Source organism: Pieris brassicae, unplaced genomic scaffold (genome assembly GCF_905147105.1).
Source record: "Pieris brassicae unplaced genomic scaffold, ilPieBrab1.1, whole genome shotgun sequence".
NCBI classification, from domain to species: domain Eukaryota; kingdom Metazoa; phylum Arthropoda; class Insecta; order Lepidoptera; family Pieridae; genus Pieris; species Pieris brassicae.
Genome location: NW_025576219.1, coordinates 3,871 through 25,000, shown reverse-complemented (window position 1 = coordinate 25,000; position 21,130 = coordinate 3,871). Strand labels below are relative to the sequence as shown.

The following is a 21,130-nucleotide window of genomic DNA, read 5'->3' as shown; positions in this document are numbered from 1 at the left end:
GGTTTGGACGGGAAGCGGATGCGGCCGGTGCCGGGCCTGGTCGATGCTCGTTGCGTTCGCGCGCTTCGTGCTGAATCCGGACCCGCGTTCCGGCCTTCCGCGGATCTTCCTAGCCGTAAGGCCGCGACGGACGCGCGCTTCGCGGCGTGCGGCCCGGCGCGGTTCTGTACGACCGCCGTTCAACGGTCAGCTCAGAACTGGCACGGACAAGGGGAATCCGACTGTCTAATTAAAACAAAGCATTGCGATGGCCCTCGCGGGTGTTGACGCAATGTGATTTCTGCCCAGTGCTCTGAATGTCAACGTGAAGAAATTCAAGCAAGCGCGGGTAAACGGCGGGAGTAACTATGACTCTCTTAAGGTAGCCAAATGCCTCGTCATCTAATTAGTGACGCGCATGAATGGATTAACGAGATTCCCGCTGTCCCTATCTACTCGTCGTTCGGCATTCGCAGAGTGCGGACGTGTACACGTGTCTATAAATTGCTCCGCGATTATTGCGATATATTGTCGTCTATCGTTTTATTCTTTTTATTATTTATAGTGTTTGGTTATTTTCGTTTTGCGTAAGTGCGTGTTATTATTTATTTAAAGTGTTGTTGTGTTGTGCTAAAGGACCTGGGAGGATTTTAAAGGAAGCCGCGTGGCTAACCGCGCGGCGCGGTAAGTGCTAGTGCACTAATAAGGACTAGAATAATCGTTAATTACTTATTATTTAAATTGTTGATTAGATTTCCGTTAATTTATATAGTTATTAATGCTGAATCACTACGAGAAACATTCCTTTGTTCTCGCTTGGTGGCGTGATTAGTGACGTAGTTGTGTAGGGGTGACCGGTACGTGTTAGAGAGGGACACAACGCATAGTGCGTCTCACACCGGTCTGGCGTGATCGGTGACGTAGCATAGGTGCGTTAGAGCGGGATAAAATACATCTCGCTCTTTGTCTCACTGACGTGATCGGTGACGTGTAGCCAGTACGTGCGGATAGGGAGATAAGATATAGGCGTCTCGGTCTGACTCTGGTGGAGCGGTAGAGCTTAGGTAGAGTCGTCGGTAGAGCCGTTGGTAGAGTCGTCGGTAGAGTCGTCGGTAGAGTCGTCGGTAGAGTCGTCGGTAGAGTCGTCGGTAGAGTCGTCGGTAGAGTCGTCGGTAGAGTCGTCGGTAGAGTCGTCGGTAGAGTCGTCGGTAGAGTCGTCGGTAGAGTCGTCGGTAGAGTCGTCGGTAGAGTCGTCGGTAGAGTCGTCGGTAGAGTCGTCGGTAGAGTCGTCGGTAGAGTCGTCGGTAGAGTCGTCGGTAGAGTCGTCGGTAGAGTCGTCGGTAGAGTCGTCGGTAGAGTCGTCGGTAGAGTCGTCGGTAGTGTCGTCGGTAGAGTCGTCGGTAGAGTCGTCGGTAGAGTCGTCGGTAGAGTCGTCGGTAGAGTCGTCGGTAGAGTCGTCGGTAGAGTCGTCGGTAGAGTCGACGGTAGAGACGACGGTAGAGTCGACGGTAGAGACGACGGAAGTTGCAATAGGGTCATAAGCGATGGACAAAAATGCCTTTGACGCCATTATGGCGTCAAAGGAGCGCGAATTGGAAGAGTTGGAGCGGCAGGGGCGAGAAGCAGGGTTTGCACCGCGCAAGTCCCTGATGCGGACCCCCCCGCCGCGCGATACATCGGTGCGTCCACGGGAAGATGGTGCTCGGAAGCGCAAGGGTACATCGCCCCTAGAATTGGAGGAGGCGACGCGGCGGCGGGTATGCCAGGTGCGTACGCCTGGCTCAGCTTCTCCACGTGCGGAGACGGGACCTACGGCGGAGTTACCGAGAGAGCCCGACACAAACGCTCCGACAACCGTGGGCAAATATGTCGCGGAGGCGAACTCGGCCGGGGAGGCGATCATGGCGGCGACATCGGCGTCGACGTCGAAACTTAACAAGTTGGAGATAGCACAGATAGGCACACAGGTGCAGAAATTAACAGGCATCATTGCCCTCCTGTCGGCGCAGCTGGGCGAAGAGCGCCTTAAGATATGCGCGCTGGAGCACGGTGCGCGCAGCGGAAGACAGGAGGAGGGAACGACTCCTAAAGAATCGGCCAACAGTTACGCGAACGCATTGAATACGGGGCGAGGTCCTAAACCAAAGCCGTCATCGGCGGGAACGGTGTTGGCCTTCTACCCAGCGGCGGAGAAGTCGGAGGAGATAAAGACTGCGGACCAAACAAAAGCGGCGTTGAAGAAGGCGTTGGACCCCCAGACCTTAGGCGTCGGAATTGCGCAGGTGCGCAAGATAGGGAACGCGGGCGTGATTGTCCAGGCAGCGAGCAAAGGAGATGCGGACAAAATTAGGCGCGCGGTACCGGACAATTTGCGGGTGCAGGTTCCAAAGCCGAGGGCCCCTCTCGTTGCGGTCGTTGCGGTTGACGGCGCTAGAGTGGACTCGGGCGCATTCCTGAGGGCGCTGCGCACGCAGAACTTTGCGGGTCAACCAGAGTGGAAAAAGGAGGAGGTCGACGTGGCCTTTAAGAAGAGCGCGCGAGGAGGAGCGTGCACCACGGTGGTGCTGCGGTGTAGTCCAGCTTGGCGAGACAAGCTGGTCTCCAAAGAGCGGGTGTATATAGAGTGGGAGCGTCATGTCGTGCGCGATTACGCTGACGCTACCTGCTGCGGGAAGTGCCAGGGCTACGGGCACGCGGCACGCTTCTGCAGGGCAACGGTGGACACCTGCGGGAACTGTGGCGAGGATGGCCACACGCATAAAGCGTGCAAAAACACCTTCCGGAGGTGCGCCACCTGCAAAAAAGCAGGGAAGCCGTCGGAGGACCACCGAACCGCTTCGGTACAGTGCCCGGCGAGACAGGCGGCGGAAAAGCGATCCTTAGAAAGAACCAACTATGGATTATAGGTCCATAGGCGGTTCACGAGGAGACAAGACGGACATCTCGGTCGGACAAGTAAACCTGCAAGGGTCGGCGATGGCCACCAAGGAGCTGCCGGCTCTCGCGAGGAATCTGGACCTCAGCGTCTGTCTGGTGCAAGAACAATACCCGGCAGCTAGGCTGCCGGGCCTGTACCAGCACGATGTGGCCCCAATGGCAGGAATCATCGTGCTGAGAGACGATCTGGCAGTGCTCGTACTCCGCAACTTGTGCACGTCTCACTGTTTCGTGGCACAGCTAGGAGGGGGGGAAAACACCGTGTACGTGGTGTCGGCGTACTTCCAGTACAAGGATGAGATAGCCCCACACCTGGAGCACTTGGAACGAGTGCTGGAAGCGCTTCGAGGAAAATGCGTGGTCATAGGTGTCGACACAAACACCCACTCTCAGCTGTGGTACAGTCGCGAGGACCAGTGTGAAGGAAGAGGTAGAGTGGCAGAGCAGCGTAGGACGGCTATGGAGAGTTTCGTGCTGTCGTGGGGTCTCCTGGTCCACAACGTCCAAGGCCAACCGGACACCTTTAGTTCACCGAATGGGAGCTCCAACATTGACGCGACTCTGGGAACGAGAGGAGTTCGGATCGACGGATGGACCGTGCACGCCGATCTCAGCGCGAGTGACCACCGCCTGATTACGTTTGTGATCCATCTCGGATCAGCTAGTTCCTCGGGACAACTGCATCAGGCGCGTAGCAGTGAACAGGGCATGGAGCCGATAAGGTTTCGTGACCGCGGGGTGGATTGGGACCGGTTCCGCTCGGACTTAACGTTGCGCGTGGGCAGGATAACGTTTAACGCTCCTGCTCAGGCTATTTGTTCGGCGTTTACTTCCGCTGTCGTGACTTCGGCGGAGAAATGTTTGGGGGTGGTGAAGCCTAAACGGCATGGGGGCTACGAGTGGTGGTCGGGTGAACTGGACGGCCTCCGCAGGCAGCATAATAAATTTCGTCGGGAGTGGCAACAGGCAAGGCGCGCGGGCGGCCTGTGCGAAGAGATTGCGCGAAAACGCTTTCATCTTGCCCGTACTAGGTACCGGAAGGCAATGCGGAATGCCGAAACCGAGCACTACAGAAGAATTTCCGACTCTGGGAATGAAGATCCCTGGGGAATGGCGTACCGGCTCGCTAGCGGGCGCGTGCGCCCACCCTCGGGAGTAGTAAACGGTATGAAGCTATCGCAGGGATTTGCTACGAACATGGAGGAAGCGATGTCTGGAGTTCTGGCGATCATGTACCCGGACGATGATGTGGCGGTCGATTCGCCGTACCACTCAAGGGTACGCCTTGCCGCCGCTTTCGCGCCGTCGGGAAAAGACGTGGACATAGTGGACAGGTCAGCACTCGATAGGATCGTGAAGAGCCTACCTAATAAATGTCCGGGGCTAGACGGTATCACGGCGCGGATTGCCAAGGTCGTTTGGAATGTGGCCGCGTCGGAAATGATGTATATTTACAGCAAGTGTGTCCGAGAAGGCGTGTTTCCAGACGTTTGGAAGATCGGAAGGCTGGTTGTTATACCGAAGGGCAATGGGAGACCACTCACGGACCCGAAAGCGTACAGGCCCGTTACGCTTCTGTCGGTACTGGGGAAGATCCTGGAGAGGCTGATCTGCGAGTGTACACCGGGCCTATACGGCCGTATATCGCCCAATCAGCACGGATTCATGCACGGGAAGTCGACGGTGACTGCTTTGAGCAGAGTATTGGACGTCGTGCGAGAGACGAACCACAAGTACGTCCAGGCCATCCTATTGGATATCTCGGGCGCGTTCGATAACGCATGGTGGCCGATGGTCCTGGTCAAGTTTAAGCAGGGCGGTTGTCCTCGCAACGTTTATAGACTGCTGTGTTCGTACTTTACCGGTAGAAGGGTGGGGATGTTCGCGAATAACGTGTCCGTCTGGAAGAACTCTACCATGGGTTGCCCACAGGGCTCTGTTTTAGGGCCGACACTGTGGAACATTCTGGTGGACGATTTGTTGCGGATGGCGGTGCCCCCAGGAGTAGAGCTGGTAGCGTACGCGGACGACGTCACGGTCTTGATCGAGGCGAACTCCCGGGCGGACATCGAGTGGAAGGCGGCGACCACTCTTCAACTGGCGCTCGAATGGGGCCAGCGGAATAGGCTGTCGTTTTCGTCTTCGAAAACGCAGTCTATAACATTGAAGGGCAGGTTCCAGCGTCCGCCGGTGATCCGGCTGGGGGGCGACTCGGTGAAGGCCGTCGGCGTGGCGAAGCTGCTCGGCGTGGTGCTGGACGAGCGCGGCACGTTTGCGGAACACGCGCAAGACATCGGTGACAGAGGTGCAAGGTGCTTCGGGAAGATGGCTAGAGTGTCTGCCTCCAACTGGGGTATCAGATACCCGGCGCTCCGGTTGTTATACTACGGAACATTTGTCGCGACCATTACGTACGCGGCTGCGGTGTGGTATGGCAGATCTCTTGCGTTTGTGGTGGCGAGTCGGCTGCTGCGAGCCCAGAGGTCTGCGTTGGTGCTCTTGACGAAGGCCTATCGGACGACAAGCACGCCGGCGCTGGCCGTCCTGGGCGGCGTGCTGCCGGCGGATCTCGAAGTGTACCGTGCGGGCAAGATTCAGGCGACGAAAAGGGAAACGGCCAAGGGAGAGGTCAATGACCTAAAGCGTAGGGTCCACTCCGAGGTGGTTGACAAGTGGCAGGAGCGCTGGGAGGTCGAGGAGAGGGGGCGCGACCTGCAGCGCTTCTTCCCTTGCGTCAGGGGTAGACTTCGCGCGGCGTGGGTAGCGCCCGACTACTTCACGTCGCAGCTTTTGGCAGGTCACGGCGCGTTCAACGGCCGCCTGCGGGACCTTGGTCTCAAAGAGGTCGGGACGTGCCCGTGCGGGCTTGCGGAGGAGTACAGGGATCACGTCCTATGGGAGTGCGGGCTGTACGATCGGGAGAGGGAGGAGATGCTGGACCGCGTGGTGACGGGCGGGCCGGGACCGGTTTACTTCGCGGATCTCGTGGCCTCGGAGGCGAACTATGCCGCGTTCAGTAGATTCGCACGCGCCTGGCATCGCGCGAGAAGCGAGATAGATGCCGAGGAGAAGGGACTGAGGCGAGCACTGCACGAGCAATACACGACGGGGCGCGACGCTGACGTGGAAAGATCGACACCGACGACGAGCCGTTCTCTTGTGTTGTCCGCAGCCCCCCGGGGGGAGAATGCGCCTCGCGCAGCCCTCTCGAGAGAGAGGGAGAATGCGCACGGGACAGAAATTGCGTAAATTTGTAGGGAGTCAAGAGAGTGCGCCGGTGACGATGCACAGAGTGCGTAAAGACTCACCGGCGCATCTCCCATTGATTCGGTCGAGACCCGGTCCGCATGACCGCGAGGTCGGAAGGACCATGGGAAGGTTGGTGGGTTATGTCCCTATCTACTCGTCGTTCGGCATTCGCAGAGTGCGGACGTGTACACGTGTCTATAAATTGCTCCGCGATTATTGCGATATATTGTCGTCTATCGTTTTATTCTTTTTATTATTTATAGTGTTTGGTTATTTTCGTTTTGCGTAAGTGCGTGTTATTATTTATTTAAAGTGTTGTTGTGTTGTGCTAAAGGACCTGGGAGGATTTTAAAGGAAGCCGCGTGGCTAACCGCGCGGCGCGGTAAGTGCTAGTGCACTAATAAGGACTAGAATAATCGTTAATTACTTATTATTTAAATTGTTGATTAGATTTCCGTTAATTTATATAGTTATTAATGCTGAATCACTACGAGAAACATTCCTTTGTTCTCGCTTGGTGGCGTGATTAGTGACGTAGTTGTGTAGGGGTGACCGGTACGTGTTAGAGAGGGACACAACGCATAGTGCGTCTCACACCGGTCTGGCGTGATCGGTGACGTAGCATAGGTGCGTTAGAGCGGGATAAAATACATCTCGCTCTTTGTCTCACTGACGTGATCGGTGACGTGTAGCCAGTACGTGCGGATAGGGAGATAAGATATAGGCGTCTCGGTCTGACTCTGGTGGAGCGGTAGAGCTTAGGTAGAGTCGTCGGTAGAGCCGTTGGTAGAGTCGTCGGTAGAGTCGTCGGTAGAGTCGTCGGTAGAGTCGTCGGTAGAGTCGTCGGTAGAGTCGTCGGTAGAGTCGTCGGTAGAGTCGTCGGTAGAGTCGTCGGTAGAGTCGTCGGTAGAGTCGTCGGTAGAGTCGTCGGTAGAGTCGTCGGTAGAGTCGTCGGTAGAGTCGTCGGTAGAGTCGTCGGTAGAGTCGTCGGTAGAGTCGTCGGTAGAGTCGTCGGTAGAGTCGTCGGTAGAGTCGTCGGTAGTGTCGTCGGTAGAGTCGTCGGTAGAGTCGTCGGTAGAGTCGTCGGTAGAGTCGTCGGTAGAGTCGTCGGTAGAGTCGTCGGTAGAGTCGTCGGTAGAGTCGTCGGTAGAGTCGTCGGTAGAGTCGCCGGTAGAGTCGACGGTAGAGTCGACGGTAGAGTCGACGGTAGAGCCGACGGTAGAGTCGTCGGTAGAGTCGTCGGTAGAGTCAACGGTAGAGTCGACGGTAGAGACGACGGTAGAGACGACGGTAGAGTCGACGGTAGAGACGACGGAAGTTGCAATAGGGTCATAAGCGATGGACAAAAATGCCTTTGACGCCATTATGGCGTCAAAGGAGCGAGAATTGGAAGAGTTGGAGCGGCAGGGGCGAGAAGCAGGGTTTGCACCGCGCAAGTCCCTGATGCGGACCCCCCCGCCGCGCGATACATCGGTGCGTCCACGGGAAGATGGTGCTCGGAAGCGCAAGGGTACATCGCCCCTAGAATTGGAGAAGGCGACGCGGCGGCGGGTATGCCAGGTGCGTACGCCTGGCTCAGCTTCTCCACGTGCGGAGACGGGACCTACGGCGGAGTTACCGAGAGAGCCCGACACAAACGCTCCGACAACCGTGGGCAAATATGTCGCGGAGGCGAACTCGGCCGGGGAGGCGATCATGGCGGCGACATCGGCGTCGACGTCGAAACTTAACAAGTTGGAGATAGCACAGATAGGCACACAGGTGCAGAAATTAACAGGCATCATTGCCCTCCTGTCGGCGCAGCTGGGCGAAGAGCGCCTTAAGATATGCGCGCTGGAGCACGGTGCGCGCAGCGGAAGACAGGAGGAGGGCACGACTCCTAAAGAATCGGCCAACAGTTACGCGAACGCGTTGAATACGGGGCGAGGTCCTAAACCAAAGCCGTCATCGGCGGGAACGGTGTTGGCCTTCTACCCAGCGGCGGAGAAGTCAGAGGAGATAAAGACTGCGGACCAAACAAAAGCGGCGTTGAAGAAGGCGTTGGACCCCCAGACCTTAGGCGTCGGAATTGCGCAGGTGCGCAAGATAGGGAACGCGGGTGTGATTGTCCAGGCAGCGAGCAAGGGAGACGCGGACAAAATTAGGCGCGCGGTACCGGACAATTTGCGGGTGCAGGTTCCGAAACCGAGGGCCCCTCTCGTTGCGGTCGTTGCGGTTGACGGCGCTAGGGTAGACTCGGGCGCATTCCTGAGGGCGCTGCGCACCCAGAACTTTGCGGGTCAACAAGAGTGGAGAAAGGAGGAGGTCGACGTGGCCTTCAAGAAGAGCGCGCGGGGAGGAGCGTGCACCACGGTGGTGCTGCGGTGTAGCCCAGCTTGGCGAGACAAGCTGGTCTCCAAAGAGCGGGTCTATATAGAGTGGGAGCGTCATGTCGTGCGCGATTACGCTGACGCTACCTGCTGCGGGAAGTGCCAGGGCTACGGGCACGCGGCACGCTTCTGCAGGGCAACGGTGGACACCTGCGGGAACTGTGGCGAGGATGGCCACACGCATAAAGCGTGCAAAAACACCTTCCGTAGGTGCGCCACCTGTAAAAAAGCAGGGAAGCCGTCGGAGGACCACCGAACCGCTTCGGTACAGTGCCCGGCGAGACAGGCGGCGGAAAAGCGATCCTTAGAAAGAACCAACTATGGATTATAGGTCCATAGGCGGTTCACGAGGAGACAAGACGGACATCTCGGTCGGACAAGTAAACCTGCAAGGGTCGGCGATGGCCACCAAGGAGCTGCCGGCTCTCGCGAGGAATCTGGACCTCAGCGTCTGTCTGGTGCAAGAACAATACCCGGCAGCTAGGCTGCCGGGCCTGTACCAGCACGATGTGGCCCCAATGGCAGGAATCATCGTGCTGAGAGACGATCTGGCAGTGCTCGTACTCCGCAACTTGTGCACGTCTCACTGTTTCATGGCACAGCTAGGAGGGGGGGAAAACACCGTGTACGTGGTGTCGGCGTACTTCCAGTACAAGGATGAGATAGCCCCACACCTGGAGCACTTGGAACGAGTGCTGGAAGCGCTTCGAGGAAAATGCGTGGTCATAGGTGTCGACACAAACACCCACTCTCAGCTGTGGTACAGTCGCGAGGACCAGTGTGAAGGAAGAGGCAGAGTGGCAGAGCAGCGTAGGACGGCTATGGAGAGTTTCGTGATCTCAGCGCGAGTGACCACCGCCTGATTACGTTTGTGATCCATCTCGGATCAGCTAGTTCCTCGGGACAACTGCATCAGGCGCGTAGCAGTGAACAGGGCATGGAGCCGATAAGGTTTCGTGACCGCGGGGTGGATTGGGACCGGTTCCGCTCGGACTTAACGTTGCGCGTGGGCAGGATAACGTTTAACGCTCCTGCTCAGGCTATTTGTTCGGCATTTACTTCCGCTGTCGTGACTTCGGCGGAGAAATGTTTGGGGGTGGTGAAGCCTAAACGGCATGGGGGCTACGAGTGGTGGTCGGGTGAACTGGACGGCCTCCGCAGGCAGCATAATAAATTTCGTCGGGAGTGGCAACAGGCAAGGCGCGCGGGCGGCCTGTGCGAAGAGATTGCGCGAAAACGCTTTCATCTTGCCCGTACTAGGTACCGGAAGGCAATGCGGAATGCCGAAACCGAGCACTACAGAAGAATTTCCGACTCTGGGAATGAAGATCCCTGGGGAATGGCGTACCGGCTCGCTAGCGGGCGCGTGCGCCCACCCTCGGGAGTAGTAAACGGTATGAAGCTATCGCAGGGATTTGCTACGAACATGGAGGAAGCGATGTCTGGAGTTCTGGCGATCATGTACCCGGACGATGATGTGGCGGTCGATTCGCCGTACCACTCAAGGGTACGCCTTGCCGCCGCTTTCGCGCCGTCGGGAAAAGACGTGGACATAGTGGACAGGTCAGCACTCGATAGGATCGTGAAGAGCCTACCTAATAAATGTCCGGGGCTAGACGGTATCACGGCGCGGATTGCCAAGGTCGTTTGGAATGTGGCCGCGTCGGAAATGATGTATATTTACAGCAAGTGTGTCCGAGAAGGCGTGTTTCCAGACGTTTGGAAGATCGGAAGGCTGGTTGTTATACCGAAGGGCAATGGGAGACCACTCACGGACCCGAAAGCGTACAGGCCCGTTACGCTTCTGTCGGTACTGGGGAAGATCCTGGAGAGGCTGATCTGCGAGTGTACACCGGGCCTATACGGCCGTATATCGCCCAATCAGCACGGATTCATGCACGGGAAGTCGACGGTGACTGCTTTGAGCAGAGTATTGGACGTCGTGCGAGAGACGAACCACAAGTACGTCCAGGCCATCCTATTGGATATCTCGGGCGCGTTCGATAACGCATGGTGGCCGATGGTCCTGGTCAAGTTTAAGCAGGGCGGTTGTCCTCGCAACGTTTATAGACTGCTGTGTTCGTACTTTACCGGTAGAAGGGTGGGGATGTTCGCGAATAACGTGTCCGTCTGGAAGAACTCTACCATGGGTTGCCCACAGGGCTCTGTTTTAGGGCCGACACTGTGGAACATTCTGGTGGACGATTTGTTGCGGATGGCGGTGCCCCCAGGAGTAGAGCTGGTAGCGTACGCGGACGACGTCACGGTCTTGATCGAGGCGAACTCCCGGGCGGACATCGAGTGGAAGGCGGCGACCACTCTTCAACTGGCGCTCGAATGGGCCAGCGGAATAGGCTGTCGTTTTCGTCTTCGAAAACGCAGTCTATAACATTGAAGGGCAGGTTCCAGCGTCCGCCGGTGATCCGGCTGGGGGGCGACTCGGTGAAGGCCGTCGGCGTGGCGAAGCTGCTCGGCGTGGTGCTGGACGAGCGCGGCACGTTTGCGGAACACGCGCAAGACATCGGCGACAGAGGTGCAAGGTGCTTCGGGAAGATGGCTAGAGTGTCTGCCTCCAACTGGGGTATCAGATACCCGGCGCTCCGGTTGTTATACTACGGAACATTTGTCGCGACCATTACGTACGCGGCTGCGGTGTGGTATGGCAGATCTCTTGCGTTTGTGGTGGCGAGTCGGCTGCTGCGAGCCCAGAGGTCTGCGTTGGTGCTCTTGACGAAGGCCTATCGGACGACAAGCACGCCGGCGCTGGCCGTCCTGGGCGGCGTGCTGCCGGCGGATCTCGAAGTGTACCGTGCGGGCAAGATTCAGGCGACGAAAAGGGAAACGGCCAAGGGAGAGGTCAATGACCTAAAGCGTAGGGTCCACTCCGAGGTGGTTGACAAGTGGCAGGAGCGCTGGGAGGTCGAGGAGAGGGGGCGCGACCTGCAGCGCTTCTTCCCTTGCGTCAGGGGTAGACTTCGCGCGGCATGGGTAGCGCCCGACTACTTCACGTCGCAGCTTTTGGCAGGTCACGGCGCGTTCAACGGCCGCCTGCGGGACCTTGGTCTCAAAGAGGTCGGGACGTGCCCGTGCGGGCTTGCGGAGGAGTACAGGGATCACGTCCTATGGGAGTGCGGGCTGTACGATCGGGAGAGGGAGGAGATGCTGGACCGCGTGGTGACGAGCGGGCCGGGACCGGTTTACTTCGCGGATCTCGTGGCCTCGGAGGCGAACTATGCCGCGTTCAGTAGATTCGCACGCGCCTGGCATCGCGCGAGAAGCGAGATAGATGCCGAGGAGAAGGGACTGAGGCGAGCACTGCACGAGCAATACACGACGGGACGCGACGCTGACGTGGAAAGATCGACACCGACGACGAGCCGTTCTCTTGTGTTGTCCGCAGCCCCCCGGGGGGAGAATGCGCCTCGCGCAGCCCTCTCGAGAGAGAGGGAGAATGCGCACGGGACAGAAATTGCGTAAATTTGTAGGGAGTCAAGAGAGTGCGCCGGTGACGATGCACAGAGTGCGTATAGACTCACCGGCGCATCTCCCATTGATTCGGTCGAGACCCGGTCCGCATGACCGCGAGGTCGGAAGGACCATGGGAAGGTTGGTGGGTTATGTCCCTATCTACTATCTTTAGGTTAGGTTAGGTTAGGTTAGGTTAGGTTAGGTTAGGTTAGGTTAGGTTAGGTTAGGTTAGGTTAGGTTAGGTTAGGTTAGGTTAGGTTAGGTTAGGTTAGGTTAGGTTAGGTTAGGTTAGGTTAGGTTAGGTTAGGTTAGGTTAGGTTAGGTTAGGTTAGGTTAGGTTAGGTTAGGTTAGGTTAGGTTAGGTTAGGTTAGGTTAGGTTAGGTTAGGTTAGGTTAGGTTAGGTTAGGTTAGGTTAGGTTAGGTTAGGTTAGGTTAGGTTAGGTTAGGTTAGGTGAGGTTAGGTTAGGTTAGGTTAGGTTAGGTTAGGTTAGGTTAGGTTAGGTTAGGTTAGGTTAGGTTAGGTTAGGTTAGGTTAGGTTAGGTTAGGTTAGGTTAGGTTAGGTTAGGTTAGGTTAGGTTAGGTTAGGTTAGGTTAGGTTAGGTTAGGTTAGGTTAGGTTAGGTTAGGTTAGGTTAGGTTAGGTTAGGTTAGGTTAGGTTAGGTTAGGTTAGGTTAGGTTAGGTTAGGTTAGGTTAGGTTAGGTTAGGTTTTTTTTTTTTTTTTTTTTTTTTTTTTTTTTTTTTTTTTTTTTTTTAATAACACCTAATAGGCCTACCTTCCCCGGCTACTTTATCGCCGGGGGCGTTGTCTAAGCTAAACTTCCCTCTTTTCTGTCATTCATCCTCACAATAATTTACACACAACTCAATTTTTATTAGGATTTAAATACAGATTTTCACAGACTTTGCTTAACCTACTTATATCTAATTTTTTACTCTAATGTTTTGCAGTCCTTTCTATGGCGAGACGTGGCCCGCGAGGCGGGCGGATTTCACTTGTCCGTGAGTATTCTCATAATACCCATTAGCAAGTGGGCGCCGGCCGCCTCGCGGTCCCCGCCCTGGCTTTACTTTTATTGAACCTGACTGTTCGTCTAGTAATTTTTTGGCAAAAAGCCTCCAGGTGCGTCCTGTGACAAGCTAGCATGTCGGGCAGTCCCTGGAGACTAAGCGACATGCCAGTCATTTGTTCCAGGTCGCACCTGGAGGAGGCAAAAATCGGGCACTCCGTTAGTAAGTGAGGGATGGATTGTTCCACCCCACTGTCGCATTCGCATTCTGGCGATTCTTTCAGTTTGAAACGACACAGGTACCCTGCAAAGGGCCCATGGCCTGTGAGTACCTGTGTCATCTCAGGACTGAATCTTCTTTCTCTTATATTTTTGTGTGCCTCAGTGATGTTGCTGAAGAACAGTTTCGTTGTTCCTCCATTTACTCCCTCTCTGTACCGCCGGTCCCACTCTTCTAGCGTCTTCCTTCTCACTTCCTTCTTGATGTGCGATAGGGGGTACTCCACGTGGACTGCTTTGACCTTTGAGGTATCCGCCGCGGCCCTCGCGAGTTCGTCCGCCCTCTCATTCCCCTCTGTGCCGACGTGCGCCTTCACCCAGTGGAGTTTTATATTTTGGCCGTTTCTTCGGCTCTCCACTAGGTGTCGGCGGATCTCGACGACTCGGGGATTTCGAGAGCGTCCGCCCGCGATGGCCTCGAGCGAGGACCTCGAGTCGCTGCAGATGTTCACGTTAGTACCCCCCATCGCCGCCTCCCCTATTGCACCAACGAGAGCTGCCAGCTCTGCTTGATAGACGGTGCAGTAGGGGGCCATCTTTATCTTTTTCCATTTAATCTCTTTGCCATTTTCCCATTTTGACCAGGCGGCTCCCACTCCTCGCTCCGTCTTGCTTCCGTCCGTATATATAGATATGGTTGTGTCGTCGTTTTGTAATTGGCCGGGGTCATTGGTGATGGCGAAGCTTATCTCCGGTTTTTCCGCGGGATGGGGTTCTTCTATTGCAGGTACGGCTCGCTCAATCCGGTCTCCTTCGCGTAAGAACGGAGACGACCCCCTCCTGGCCTCAAACATTGCGGCGGCTTCTTCCACCCTGAGGTCGAGGGGCAGTATCCCCGCCAATAGCGTCGCGGAATTTAGCGATGCCGTCCTATATGTCTTTGCAATTTTTTGTGCAAATGCCCTCTGCACCGTCTCCAGCTTTTTCCTTGTGCACAGTTTCTTAACTGTCGGTGCCCAGGCTGCCGACGCGTATGTAATTATCGGCTCTATGACGGCTTGGTATACCTGGTGTACCATGTCTCCCGTCATTCCCCATTCCAGCTTCGCCATTCTTGCTACTTTTTTATGTATATCTGCCGCTTTCCTCGTGACATTTTGCACGTGCTTGTTAAACGTTAGCCCTTCGTCTATAGTCAATCCCAATAGTTTAATTTCCTTCTCTATGACAATATCCTGTCCATTCATTCTAATTTTTGGGGTATCGAACTTCAACCTTCGCGTCAGGACCATTGCTTTGGTTTTTTGTGGCGCGAAGTTGAGCTTATTCTCGATACCCCACTTCCTCACATACTCGAGGGCAACGTTTGCTCGGTTCTCGATGGAGTGCGTGTCCGTTCCGCTGAACATCAGCACCACATCGTCTGCGAAAGCCTGTGCGTATGTCCCATCTTCTTCTAATTCGACCAGTAGTGGGTCGAGCAAGATGTTCCAGAAAGTGGGGCCGCTAATCGAGCCTTGGATGCATCCCTTTTCCGGTTGCCTCACATGCTCTCTGTTTGCGTAGCGGACCACCACTCTCCTGCCTTTGAAGTAGTCTTCCACTACCAGCCTTAGTTGCTTGGGACAGTCTTTCTTCGCCAGTTGGTACTTGATCGCTGGCCACCAAGCGTTGTCGAAAGCCCCCTCGATATCCAGCGACACCATCAACACTATTTCTTTGTTTTTTATGTGGCTCCTCGCTTTGGTCAAGATATCGAAGAGGGCATCTTCCGTGCTTTTTCCCGGCATAAAGCCATACTGCCTCCTGCTCATCCTGGGGAGTAGGCTGTGTCTAATTCTGTTTATCATCACCTTTTCTAGTATCTTCCCCATGACTGGCAGGAGGCCTATTGGACGGTATGACTTGGCGGCCGCGTAGTCCTCCTTTCCTGGCTTCCTCAGTACCACTATCGTGCATTCCTTCCATAGATCAGGGAAGCATCCCACTTCGAGGCATTTGTTGAAGATGGCCAGGGGAACCTCCGGGTTCGCCGTGATAGCTGCGCAGCAGATATCGGCGGTGAGTCCGTCAGCCCCCGGGGCCTTCCTCGGGTTGAAGCTTCGAGCAGTGCCGATGAGCTCCGCCATTGTAATTGGCACTTCATCAGCACTACTTTCCCGCAGGCTGCTTGTCATTTCCTCGACTGCTTTTCTTGTTAATCGATGGATATCATTATCCATCTCATAATTGTCTGGCGGGAAGAATTTCTGGGCCAGCAGCTGCACGGATTGTTCTGAATTCAACGAAATGCCCTTCTCTATCAGCGTGGTGTCCTCCCTGATCCCTTCCGCCTTCCTTATTATTTTATATATCCTGTCCCATAAGCTTTCCCCTTCTCGCTTCGTGCAAAGTTTTTTCCACCCTTCCTTCTGGGCCCTCTCGATCTCCTCTTCATATGTCTTTTTCGCCTCCAGGTAGGCGGTTATTACGCACTCTCTCCTCCTGGGAGCTGCGTATGAGATCCTTTTCTTTTTCCTTGTCATATCTTTCTTAAGGGCCTCTATTTCCTTGTTCCACCAGGGTGGTTCGAAGCGTTTCCTTTTTTGTTTATATTTGGGGATATATTTTTCAGCGGCATTTATAATTGATTTCATGTAGCTCATTACTAAGTTGTTGACCCCGGCTTTTGTGTTCTGTCCTTGAATGGTTTCTGTGCTTATGCCATGTCCCCTTACATTGTTCTTGAATTCCTCCCAGTCTGCTTTTTTCGTATTGTATTTGCGGGTCGTTTTTGGTAGTGTGTGCATTTGGGGTTTTTGAAGGGCTGTAGTCACAAAAATTGTGTTGTGGTCTGAACTGGTAATCGAAGTATCAACCCACCATCTTGTTACCTTGCTGAGGAGAGCCGTTGTGCATACGGTGATATCAACTGCACTCGTGTATCTACGGCCCCCTCGTACGGTGTCGAAGGTGGGTGTGTTGCCACAATTTAGGATGCTCAGCCCTTCCTCATCAAGGAACCCTCGTAATTCCTTTCCTCGTGCGTCTTCGTTTCGGCTCCCCCACCACTCACTCCATGCGTTCACGTCCCCTCCAATTAGCACCATCTTGGTTTTTAGCTTTTTCGTGACGCTTCCTAGTTGTTCGAGGTATGGTTCGATGGGTTCATCGCCTTCAAAGTACACAGAAATTACCCCTATTTCCCACTGGTCCGTTCTCAGGACGGCAGCCACTATGTTTTCCGTGATTAGTGTCTTGTCTTGTATGACTTCGATGTGTTCGTCGAAAACAAGTATCGCCGCCTTCACCGGTTTCTTTTCTGTGGGTACGCACTGCACTACTCTGTACACAGGGCTTTCTGCCATCTGTTTACTGGCCCCTGTGTACGGTTCTTGGAGTAGTGCTATCTTTACGTTTCTACCGCCCGCTTCTTTTACAAACTCCTGGATTGCGATTCTCTTTTTTCTTAGGTTCGCTTGTGCCAGGAGAAAGCCGGTATTTTCATTTGTGCCCTCGGCTTTTTAGCAATACGCGTAACTTTGCCTTGCCGCTTTGTCCCATCCCTGCCGGGTTGGACAGCTCTGGCTGAAGGCTCCGTGCTCCGCGTTTTTGCCTTTTACTGTTTTACAATTAACGCAGCTGGGAGGCTTCCCCTCCTTGTGCATCTGGCAATCAGCCCTCATGTGGGCTCCTCCGCAGTGACTGCACACCTCTGTCTCATTCTTACAGTGTCGACGGGTGTGTCCATATCCCAGACACATTGTACACTGGACCAGAGGGGATTGGTCCTCTACCCAGACCCTCTGCAGGTCCACGTGTATCCTGCCAGCTGTTGTCAGTGATTGCCATAATTTAGGCGTGACCTGCAGGACCACGTGGCTCTCCAGAGGGTTTCTAGCTTTCTTTCGATATTTTTCCGTGATTTCTAAGTCCCGTTCCTCCAGGTGCGCAGTCACGTTTTTATTCTGGTTTTTTATGGCCCGGGAGATATCCTCTATCGAGTTGCAGGACAGGAGATTTTTCACTCTTACTAAGGGTTTTTTGTTTTGTGTGTCCTTCACTGTCATTTGTTCCCCTAGCTTTTCTTTTAGTTTGTTCCTTTCTTCCTCCGTCCTGCAGCCCATTATCACCTTCCCATCTCTGGCTCTCCTTATGTTTTCCACCTGCCAGCCTTCGTCCTTTGCATTCAGCAGGTGCCGGATGTTTTGCATTGTTTCCTCTGCCGTGTCGGTCGCACTCTTTGGCGCCACAACGACAGAGTGCAGCGTTCGTCTTGGTTTTTGTCGTCCCGGGCCGTCTTTTCCGTGTTGATCCTGACCGAGATTTTCTTTGGTCGCTTCTGCATACGACTTCATTTTGCTTTCCAGTTTGTTTTGCCTTTCTATTTCCTTCTTTTCTTTTTGTTCGAACTCTTTTCTAATCTCGGACAGGATGCTTTCGTTGTTTTTCATTGCCAGATGCTCCATATCTATTCTCAGCTTTTCCAATTTTCTGTTTTCTGTTTCCATTTTCTCTATCTGTTTTTCTAGCCTGTCGTTTGCTTCTGATTTTGTGTCATTTTTATTTTTTGGTGTTCCTTTATTTGGGTTCCTCATTAGTTCCTCTTCGGCCTCCTTAACTATCTGGTACAGCCGCTTTACTGCTGACTGTACCCCTGTTTTTATATCAGTCTTTATATTCCTGGACTCCGCCAGGTGCGCCATTGCCTTGAGGTAGCAGTTTTTGGCTTCTTTTTCCCTGGTTTGTGCGGGAGTAGGAGACTTTCCCCCTCCACTCGCACCCACCAGGGGAGCCTCTTTTACTACCTTTGGGACTTGGCTGGAGGCCTCCTCCCATTTATCAATGCTGCGCCTAATGCCAGGCGCCGATGTCTGGCTTTTGGGTGGTGTGCGGAGACCCAGCATTTTGCCTATTAGGTGTAGTCGGTTTTTTAAAATTTAATTAAGTTCAATAGCTGTTTAGCCTAAGGTCTACTCCCAATAGGGTAGTAGCCGCGTCGATAATATAATAAAATATTTATATACAATTATTGATTATTCTATAACTTAACCTAAGGTCTATCCCCAATAGGGTGATAGCCGAGTCAATAAATAAATAAGAAGAATAATTTTTTAAAAAACAGTTTTTTAAATTACTATAAAACTTATCCTAAGGTCTACTCCCAAAAGGGGTAGTAGCCGAGTCAGTAATTTATTTTAAAATTTTCAATCCAGTAATTTCAATTTAATAAATAGAATTAGTCAAAAACAGGATTACAATTCTTTAAAACAATTATTATATACTTAATATTAAGGTCTGTCCCCAAAAGGGTGGCAGCCGTCGGTTTGTCAACTTTTTAAACTTAATCTAAGGTCTGTCCCCAATAGGGTGGCAGCCGTCAACTTATCCTAGTTTCGTCGGTTTATCACAGATTTAGAAAAATTTTCCGACTCTATGTAGAGCCGTCTCTACCACCCAGGCCAATCGGGCTGCTTGAGCCCTTTTGTTTGATGTATATCTTTTGTAAATCGGATTAGTAGTTTTTGAGATATAACGCTTTTAAATTATTCAAGATGGCGTACAAAATGGCCGTCAATCCGAATTTCTGTAATAACTTTGCCAATTTTTATCGGAGGAGGCCGCGGTTTTCACTGTTGTGATGAGCGCCCCTCACCCGACCTGATTGGCGAAAAAACCGGGTTGGTAGAGTCGACTCTACTTTTTTACAATTTTTGGATATTTATTTAGCTGAGCGAAGTCAGGCCTTTCGAGGGTCGAGAGTCCCGTGAAGATCGGGCAACCCGTTCCGGAGATATGCTATTTTAGGTTTTTCAAGATGGCGGACAAAATGGCCGCCAAAAAGAAGAATTTATCGTAGTTTCGGTGTCCTTGCTCCGATCTCGACGCGGTTTTCTTCCTCGTGTTGCCCTAACAATTTTCTATTTAGAGCAATCAATACGGTTTTATAAAAAAGGGTGGGGATGGGTAATTCTATAAAACTTTTTAATAAAAGTGGGATTTCTTAAAATCTGCTGAATTGTTTGAGCCGACAATGCCCCGCAGTGATGTCTTATCCTAATATCTTATGCTACTTACAACTATTTTTGAGGACAACTCGAAAACGGCGAGAGGGGGGGAGGTTGGGGGGTAACTCCCACCAGGGGGGGAGTTTTTTATGTATTTATATAGAATTTAATAATAGGAGCAAGGCTTGTATACGTATATACGTATACAAGTCTGCTGTCAAAAATCCCGAAAAATGCACCGTTTTTGAGTTACGGGCTGTTAAAGTTTTACCGATTTTGAAAAATTTTGTAAATTTTCGGTATTTTTGCAAATTTTTGATTTTTGAATTTTAAAAACTTTTATAATATAAAGCTAAGCCCCGCAACCAAGACCAGTATATGGATATATATCCATATACCGGGGTGACGTTAAAAAACCCCTATCTCCTACCGTTCCCGAGTTATTCCCTGTTTTTTGTCCTGAGTCTTCCCGTCGCCTTTTCTCCGGAACCGCTGAGTCGATTTTTGCTTTTAAAGCGTTGTTCGGTAGAACTCGACGAGAGCTTCTTTTTAGTGTGTCGCACGTTGTTGATTTCCCTCGGGAACACCGACCACGTGCCACGTGGTTTTTAGGTTTTTCCCTTTTTTCTTTTTTGTTCCTGGTCGGAAAATTCCCCTCGACCCCTCGTTAAACGCGGCTTTTTGAGCTCTATCTATTAGTGATTTTTATTGTTGGGGTCGCCGCTTTAGTTTTAAAGTTATGGTATGAAATACTTTGTTTTTGTTAGGTTATGTTGGTTATTTCCCTTTAAAAATTTTTCCCCAAGTCCGATTTTTTCGTGCTATACGTCAATCTTCAAGACTTTTTAAAACACGTCGTTTGACATATAGCACCAGTGGGGGACGGCTCTATTTCACCGTCTGGTGGTCACGCCCCTTTTTTGTTTTTAAGAAATTTTTCCCAAACCTTTAAGCCAAAAAATCCGAGTGAGGCATCGATCGAAGCAGCTTTCAGAGGCGCATCAAACGGTGCACAAAAATTTTCGGGTCACCGATCTGGTTTGCGCGTCGCACTCACTTTTGTCACCAATTTCTTTATATTTTTAGGTTTTTTGCACTTTTTTGTCACTTTTTTAAATTTTTTGTTACACAATCCTTATATATTTAGATTCGTCGTCACAAGACGCACAAAATGATGTATAACACTGTTTAATTAGAAACAAAAAACCTATTTTTAGGATTTTTAGACCCGGAGCACTACTGATTTCTGACCAACTCGGACGGCGGTTCAACTGCGACTGGTTAGGTTAGGTTAGGTTAGGTTAGGTTAGGTTAGGTTAGGTTAGGTTAGGTTAGGTTAGGTTAGGTTAGGTTAGGTTAGGTTAGGTTAGGTTAGGTTAGGTTAGGTTAGGTTAGGTTAGGTTAGGTTAGGTTAGGTTAGGTTAGGTTAGGTTAGGTTAGGTTAGGTTAGGTTAGGTTAGGTTAGGTTAGGTTAGGTTAGGTTAGGTTAGGTTAGGTTAGGTTAGGTTAGGTTAGGTTAGGTTAGGTTAGGTTAGGTTAGGTTAGGTTAGGTTAGGTTAGGTTAGGTTAGGTTAGGTTAGGTTAGGTTAGGTTAGGTTAGGTTAGGTTAGGTTAGGTTAGGTTAGGTTAGGTTAGGTTAGGTTAGGTTAGGTTAGGTTAGGTTAGGTTAGGTTAGGTTAGGTTAGGTTAGGTTAGGTTAGGTTAGGTTAGGTTAGGTTAGGTTAGGTTAGGTTAGGTTAGGTTAGGTTAGGTTAGGTTAGGTTAGGTTAGGTTAGGTTAGGTTAGGTTAGGTTAGGTTAGGTTAGGTTAGGTTAGGTTAGGTTAGGTTAGGTTAGGTTAGGTTAGGTTAGGTTAGGTTAGGTTAGGTTAGGTTAGGTTAGGTTAGGTTAGGTTAGGTTAGGTTAGGTTAGGT

General features: G+C 52.4%; 1 pseudogene; it reads left to right on the top strand.

Moving 5' to 3' along the window:
- The window catches only part of LOC123719820, a 3,178-nt pseudogene extending 2,355 nt beyond the window's left edge, over positions 1-823 (top strand).
- Positions 824-21,130: the final 20,307 nt, after the last annotated feature.